Consider the following 7,618-nt stretch of genomic DNA (forward strand, 5'->3'; position numbering starts at 1 on the left):
CAGGGAACATATACAAGAGAGTTCCTGGTGTCATAATAACAAGAAACTGCAAACAACTTAAGTGGGAATCAATAGGAAAAAATGAATATATATGTTGTGATATCCATACGATGTGATTGTAAAGAGCAACAGAAACGAATAAAGTTTAGCGTATTATGGTATTACTATGGACAAGTCTCAAAAACAGAGTGTTGAATGATAAAGAACCAAGTCATGATAGAAAAAAAAAAAAAGCAGCACTGTTGTATTTATGTGAAGTTTAAAAATCTGTAAAAGCAAAGAAGTTAGTGGTTAAGAAGGTATAAAAATATGTAACACCCTAAACAAAAGCCATGGAATAATAAAAATAAAATTCAGGATAATCATTATTTCCCATGGAGTGCTGGAAAGTGGAAGGGGAAGAACCTCTAAAGACTGCCTCAGGGTTCGGGGCACCTGGGTGGCTCAGTGGGTTAAAGCATCTGCCTTTAGCTCAGGTCATGATCCAGAGTCCTGGGATGGAGCCCGTATCGGGCTCTCTGCTCAACGGGAAGCCTACTTCCCTTCCTCTCTGCCTGCCTCTCTGCCTGCTTGTGATCTCTGTCTGTCAAATAAATAAAAATCTTAAAAAAAAAAAAGACTGCCTCAGGGTTCAATTTTTTTTTTAAAGCTGTGTGGTGTGTCCACAAATTTTTGTTTTATCATGATTGTTACAGTTTAAGATTGTGTTATGAATATTATTTTGTATTTATTCAACCTTTAAAAATTAATTTTTAAAAAACAGCCAACATTGTGCTTATTTACTTACTGCCCCAATTCTCATGAAACTAAAGCAAAAGGTACAGTCTGTCAGAGTTTAGTTATGTAGTTAATGTTTCTTTTTCTGTCCTGGCTTTCAAAAGAAAGAAAGAAATCCCTTTGGGTTCTTTCTATGTCTTACACAGCTGGGCTATTTCTTATATTTTCAGATTAGATTAAATACTATCAGGCAACTTCTGTCATTCCGCATAAGTAGTACTGATTAATCCATCAGAAAAAAAAATCTATAATAACATGGCATAGTAGTTAATGTTTGACAAGCAAGTCTCTATGGTGTACTAGAGCTGTCAGTGAAGCCATTAGGAACGTGAAGACACAGCGAGCTGAATTCTGCAAGAGAATAGAGTTCTCTCTCCATCAAGACAAGGCTGAGCTCTTTCCAAACAGGGAATCTACTCATTGTGTAGAATCAATTATTCACAAATCCAGGGTGGTAAGCCTCCTCCTCCCTACCTCTTCCCTTCTGTCTCTCTGCCCTCCTCTCTCTCTCCCTTCTACTTTCCTTCCTTTCTTTCTTTCACCAACTGTATTGAATATCCATTCTTTGCCAGGTGCCAAATATTCATGTATGTACTAGTATCCCGAAAGAATTAATGGGATGTTTGACGTGCCATGCACTGCAGTCATACCTCCCTTTTCTCCCTAGCACAGAAGGACCCTAATGTGATCAATCAAATGATCACCTCCACAACTTCCACCATATTTAGAATTATTTTATCGTTTTTAAATTGTGAGATTTACAATATATCCAAAAGAGTAAGAAAAAGAAATGGATCATTTTTAAAAATGCCATTTCAGGGATGATAATAAAAACAACACTCAGGTGTTTACCATCCAGCTCAAGAAATAAACAGTAACTGAAGTCAAAACATGTGCCCCTCCCCAATTTTCCCTCCTTTCTCCATCCAGAAATAATACACTATTTGAATTGTACATCATCATCATTCTCTTGCTTTTCTTTAGAGTGGTCCCACCTATGTGTTTATCTAAATACTTTACGTTTTTGAAATATTAATTGAATAATACAAAGTCTTCTGTGACTCAGTGTTTTTCCAGCGGACATTCTATTTTTGCCGTTCAGCCATAGAGCTGTGGTCGATCACGGTTGCCTCGTATCCTACTACATCCTTCGTCTCGATTGATTCATCCTCTCTTTGCTGCTGGTTGTCTAACTTGTTCTGTTTTTGCTGTGGCTGAGGGTGAGCTCTGGGCATCCTTCTGCATGTCTTCCCATGCAAATGTGCAAGCGCTTCTCTTCCGTATATATCTACAGTAGCGCTATTATGTCATAGGATATGTGAGTACCCCACTGTCCTAGAGAACGTCTATTTTCCAAAGTCTTGATGTACATTCCTACCTACCATGGGTGAGAGTTCTTAGCACTATATCATCTCCAACAGATAATAATGCTGCTTGACTTTTCAATTTTTGCCAGTCTGGTGAGTGTGAAATTGTCTCTCTCCCTGGTCTTACATTTCAATTCAAGGAGTTTGAGCATCTTTTAATATTTATTGGGCATTTATATTTTTCTTTTGTGAGCTGCCTATTCATGTTCTCTTTTGCTGATTTGCCATTTGGTCATTTATTTTTTATAAATTATTCAGAAGAATTCTTTATATGTATTTTTGATATGAGTTCTTTTCCAGATACGTGTATCACAAATATGCCCTCCTAGTTTGTGGTTTGGATTTCACCCTCTTTACAATATTTTTAAATGTCTTTTGAGATTTTGATTTTAATATAGTCAAAATTATAAGTCTTTTTGTTTGTGTTTTGTGCTTTCTGTTTCTTTTTCAAGAAATCTGTCCCTACACAAAGATCATAAATATATTCTCCTTTACAATTTCCTAAAAGTTGTAGAAGTTTTGCATTTCTCATTGAAGTCCTTAATCTTCAAGGAATTGATTGTTGAGTGCAGATAAGGATCTGTTTTGTCTTTCGTCGTCTAGTCAACCAAGAGCCAGAGTGCCGTTCACAGGAGTTTGTCCCTTCTTCAGTAATCCACACGGCCAAAGCAATATGCCATTTCCTTCTAGGGAAGGCCCTGTTTCTGGATTGTGTGTTTTGTTCTTTTAGATACAGTCTATCTTTACACCAATACCACACTGTCTTAATTACTGTATTCAGTAGAACGACTTGCTTCATCTCTTTCAAAATTCTACTGGCTATTCGTTTTGAAAATCAGATTGTAACTTCCAAGAAAAACACATTTAGATTTTGATTGGAAGAGCATGAAATTTACAGTTAATTTGAGAATCAATACTTACACAATACTGGATTTTCCCATCCATAGCATATGATAACTCCAAAGTTATTTATATCTTCTTCAATATTTTTCAATAAATTTGTTCTAAAATTGCATTTTAAACATGCTAAATACTTTTAGTTTTTTAAAGATTTTATTTATTTATTTGAGAGAGTGAGAGAAAGCAGGGGAGTGGCAGGCAGAGGGAGAGGGAGAAGCAGGCTCCCCATTGAGCAGTGACCCCGATGGGTCCCTTGATCCCAGGACCCTGGGATCATGATGTGAGCCAAAGGCAGAACTCAATCGAATGAGCCACCCAGAGGTCCCTTTTAAACACTTTGGAAATAGCAGTTTTAATGTATAATTGATGTACAAAAACTGAACCTATTTAATACATATGATTTGAGGAGTTTGGACATACACATAAAACCTTTCATGAAACCATCACCACAGGCAAGCTTATAGACATAGCCATCACCTCTAAAAGTTTTCTTGTGCCCCTTTGTTTTGGTTTTGCTTTTGTGGTAAGACTACTTCATAGGAGATCTTCCTTCTGTTTTTAGTGCACAATACAATATTGTTAGAGGAACAACGTCGTATAGCAGATCTCTAGAAATTACTCATTTTTCATTGCTGAAGATTTATGCCCATTGAACAGTAACTCCCCATTCCCTCCTGCTCCCAGATCTAGGCAACCACCACTCTACACTTGATCTTAGCCAAAAGGCCGGGAAGCATTAGGCAACCACCATTTGAAACACTGCTTCTGGGAGTTGGACTATTTTAGGAACCCTGTAAAAATGGAATCATGGAGTATTGGTCTTTCTGTGACTGGCTTATTTCCCATAGTATAGAGTCCTTTGGATTTATTCATGTGGTCACATATGGCAAGATTATCTCCTTTTCTAGGGCTCCATAATATTCCATTATATATGCCACATGTTCTTTATCCATTAATTCACCAACGGACTTTTGGTTGCTTCCATATTTCAGCTTGGTAACTGATGCTGCAGTGAAAATGGAAGCACAAATATCTCTTTGCAATCCTGATTTCAATTATTTTGGATACTGACCCAGAAGTGGGGATTCGGGATTATACAATTGTTCTATTTTTAATTTTTTGAGGAATCTCCATACTGTTTTCACCATTTTACATTCCCAACAACAGTGTGCAAGGGTTCTGATTTCTCCACATGCCTGTCAACATTTGCCATCTTTGGGGGGTTTTTGATAATAGTGATCCTAACAGGTGGGAATAAAATTTCATTGTGATTTTGATTTTTATTTCCCTGATTATTAGTGATGTCAAACACTTTTACATGTACCTGGTGGCCATTTGTATGTCTTTTTAGAGAAATGTCTATTCAAATCATTTGCCCATTTTTTAATTGGGTAATTTGTTTTGCTGTTGCTATTATTTTTTTTTTTTTATTATTTTTTTTTATAATAGTTTTAAACTTTATTATCAATACACAGCACACAAACTAATAGGTATATTTTTTGTTCCAAGATACATTCACATTAGTCAGATTTTTTTATTTTAAAGATAAAAGCAGACACACCATTTTATATCTTTTGTTTTCCACCAACATGTTTATAGTGTCAAAAAGTCATTAATTTTTTATGATCAGATCTAGAATCTATAACAGGTATATGGTAACATAAACTATACATAGTAATACCTGAGCTGTCTTAATAGAGATGTTGTAGAAGAAAGTTTACTTCTGCCCATAAATATGATGACATCTCCTGATAAGCTTTTAAGAAACATTTGTCATATCATATGATTTTAAAAGATGAGAAGGCAGTTATATTAAGAGAAGAGCATTTAAAAAGAATATACTTCCATTTCTTAGATTTTAGTATTATACATTTTAATTTTTCATTACAAAAGCAAAGGATTTTAAACTAATAGAAATAACACATACTACTTAAAGTCAAATATCTCATTAAGGTTTGAGTCTAAGTAGGAAGGAAACCCACATTTATCTGATTTTTAGTATATAAAATCCTTGAAAAAGCATATGCTTTTTTGTAGAATTAGCATTCTAAAAAATACTGACAGTAATAACACTCTATCAAATCGTACACAAATGGCAGCTATATAATTTGTATGTTTAACAAGTTAAATACATGTGTTTCTTAATCTCCTGATGAACTACCTCCAATATCAATATTAAGGAATTCTTTAATTTTATCATATAGTACCAACACCAAAGCACCCCCTGTACCACGAAGGATATTGGAGAAGGCACCACGAAAAAATGCACTGATTCCCTCATGTTGGTATATCTTCACAAAGCAGTCTAACGTTCCTTTGTATTGCCATTCCACCTCACCACTCTGCATCATCATGCGTCTTCTAACTGTGTCAAAGGGATAAGAAAGAATTCCAGAGCATGTGGTCACAACTTGAGCAATGAAAAAGGAGACAAGAAATGGGGTTTCCTTTGGTTTTGGTAATAAGCCCTTAACTGTGTCATATGCTCCAAAATAGGAGGCTCGGTACACAATGATACCCTGAACTGAAACACCAAACCCTTGGTACAAACCAACAATTCCGTCTGATTTTGCTATTTTTATAATACAGTCACCTAAACCCTTGAATTGTCGCTCTTCAGGACCTTTTCCAATATCAGCACCTAATCGGGTTCGGGCAAAGTCTAGCGGATAAACTACACATAAGGATGTTGCTCCAGCAGCTCCACCAGAAGCCAGGTTTGCCAAAAACCACCTCCAGAACTGCTTTTCTTTATTAACTCCAGACATGAAAAGTTGTTTGTATTTGTCCTTAAACGCAAAATTAAGAGCTTGTGTTGGAAAATATCGGATAACATTGGCCAAATTGCCACGCCAAAAACTGAAGAAACCTTGCTCTCGGGGAATCCGCACCAGGCAGTCCACCATGCCTTTGTACTGCGTCTCGGCACTGATCTGCTTGGAAGACGCTTGCACCTGCAGCAGCAGCTTCACCCGCTCGATGGGGGCCACCGCGGTCTTGGACACAGCCGCTGCGACCCCGCCTGCCAGCAGGTCCTTCCCGAAGGATGCGGGGTCAAAGAGCCGCTTTTCCGACTTCTTCTCTTGCTTCTTCTTCGGAGGTTCACGCTGCATGGTGGGGTGATGGAGGCTAAAAACCGGCAGCAGCTGTGGCAAAACAAGCCTGAGAAGGACGACGAAAAGCAAGCAGAAAACCGCCTCGGCGTCCTCCTCTGTTGCTATTATTTTGCTGTTGAGTGTTTGGAGTCTCTTATACACATAGGTCATGAACTCAGTATCAGATATATGGTTTGCAAATATTTTCTTCCATTCCAAACATTGCCTTTTCTTTCGGTTGCTCATTTCTTTTCAATTTTCTTATCAGCTTTTTAATTCCTTATTGTTTTTGCTTTCGTTGCCCAAACATTTGGTGTCATTTCCAAGAAATCATTGTTAAGACTAATGTCAGGAAGATTGTTCCCTATATTTTCTTCCAGGAGTTTTGCAGTTTCAGGTATTATATTTAAGTTTTATCCTTTTGAGTTGATTTTTGTGTATTTAGTAGATAAAGGTCCAGTCACTTTATTTTTGTTGCTATTGGAAGGAGTTGGAGTATAAACTGATATACCATTTTGGAAAACAATGTGACACTACCTGCAACATAGCTATTCCAGCCCTAAGTGCATTCCCAAGGGAAACTCTTGGCCATGGACACGGGAGACCTATAAAAGCAGCCTTGTTCATGATATAAAAAAAATCTGTCCAAATGTCTGTGAAAAGTATGGTAAATAAATTATTGTGGTATATTCACTGAAATAGTACATAGGAGTGAAAATATATAAACTAAATCTATGCCTATTTATGGGGTCAATGCTAAGATCATAACCTTGAGTGAAAAAGCAAGTTACAAAGAATCCATGCAGTGTGCTTTCTTTAATATAAAACTGACATTCAGGAAATTTAGATAATGTGTTGCTTGGGGTACTTGTACACATAGTAAGATTATAAAGAAGGTAAAGGAGTGATTACCCTGAAACTCAGTAAAGTGGGTATCTGGGAAGGGGAGGTTTGAACAGGGTTGCTGTTGTGGGGACATACTGGAAGCTTCAAAATACAAGTTATTTTCTACTTCTTAAGCTGGGTGAAGGGTACACACATGCCTGTTATTTTTAAAATATACATAAATATGTCTGTGTGTAGAACTATACATGTCATACATATATAGATTGTATACATACTAGTATACATAACTTTGATGCATGTTATAATTTGTTTGAAAATCTTCATAAAAAATTCATTAATACTTCTAACAGGTGAAAGTTATTTTTTAGTAATCCAAGGAATATTTTCTTTGTTTTATGACAGCTCATTGTTGTGCTGCCTCAAGAATGTGTTCTGGGTCCAAGCTTCTTTCTATCTCTGAGTTCAGTGAGACAGTTACTAACTCCTGCGATGACCTTTAAGATCCTTTTGCCAGTGTATCATATATTTTTGAAATTAACATTTTCTGATGGCTCTAAGAAAGATTCACAGAGGCTTGCAAGGTCCTCATGCAGACCTAGATCTGGCCTCCTTGGAAGCACTGAGCAGTGTATA

The 7,618-nt window shown here is 36.7% G+C and overlaps 1 pseudogene across 1 annotated transcript; it reads right to left on the reverse strand.

Moving 5' to 3' along the window:
• Positions 1–4,529: 4,529 nt before the first annotated feature.
• On the reverse strand, positions 4,530–6,248 carry LOC309843613 (ADP/ATP translocase 4 pseudogene; annotated as a pseudogene). Its single transcript has one exon. The product of its transcript is annotated as an ADP/ATP translocase 4 pseudogene (transcript).
• Positions 6,249–7,618: the final 1,370 nt, after the last annotated feature.

This window comes from Mustela nivalis, assembly GCF_964662115.1.
Source record: "Mustela nivalis genome assembly, chromosome: 1".
NCBI lineage: Eukaryota > Metazoa > Chordata > Mammalia > Carnivora > Mustelidae > Mustela > Mustela nivalis.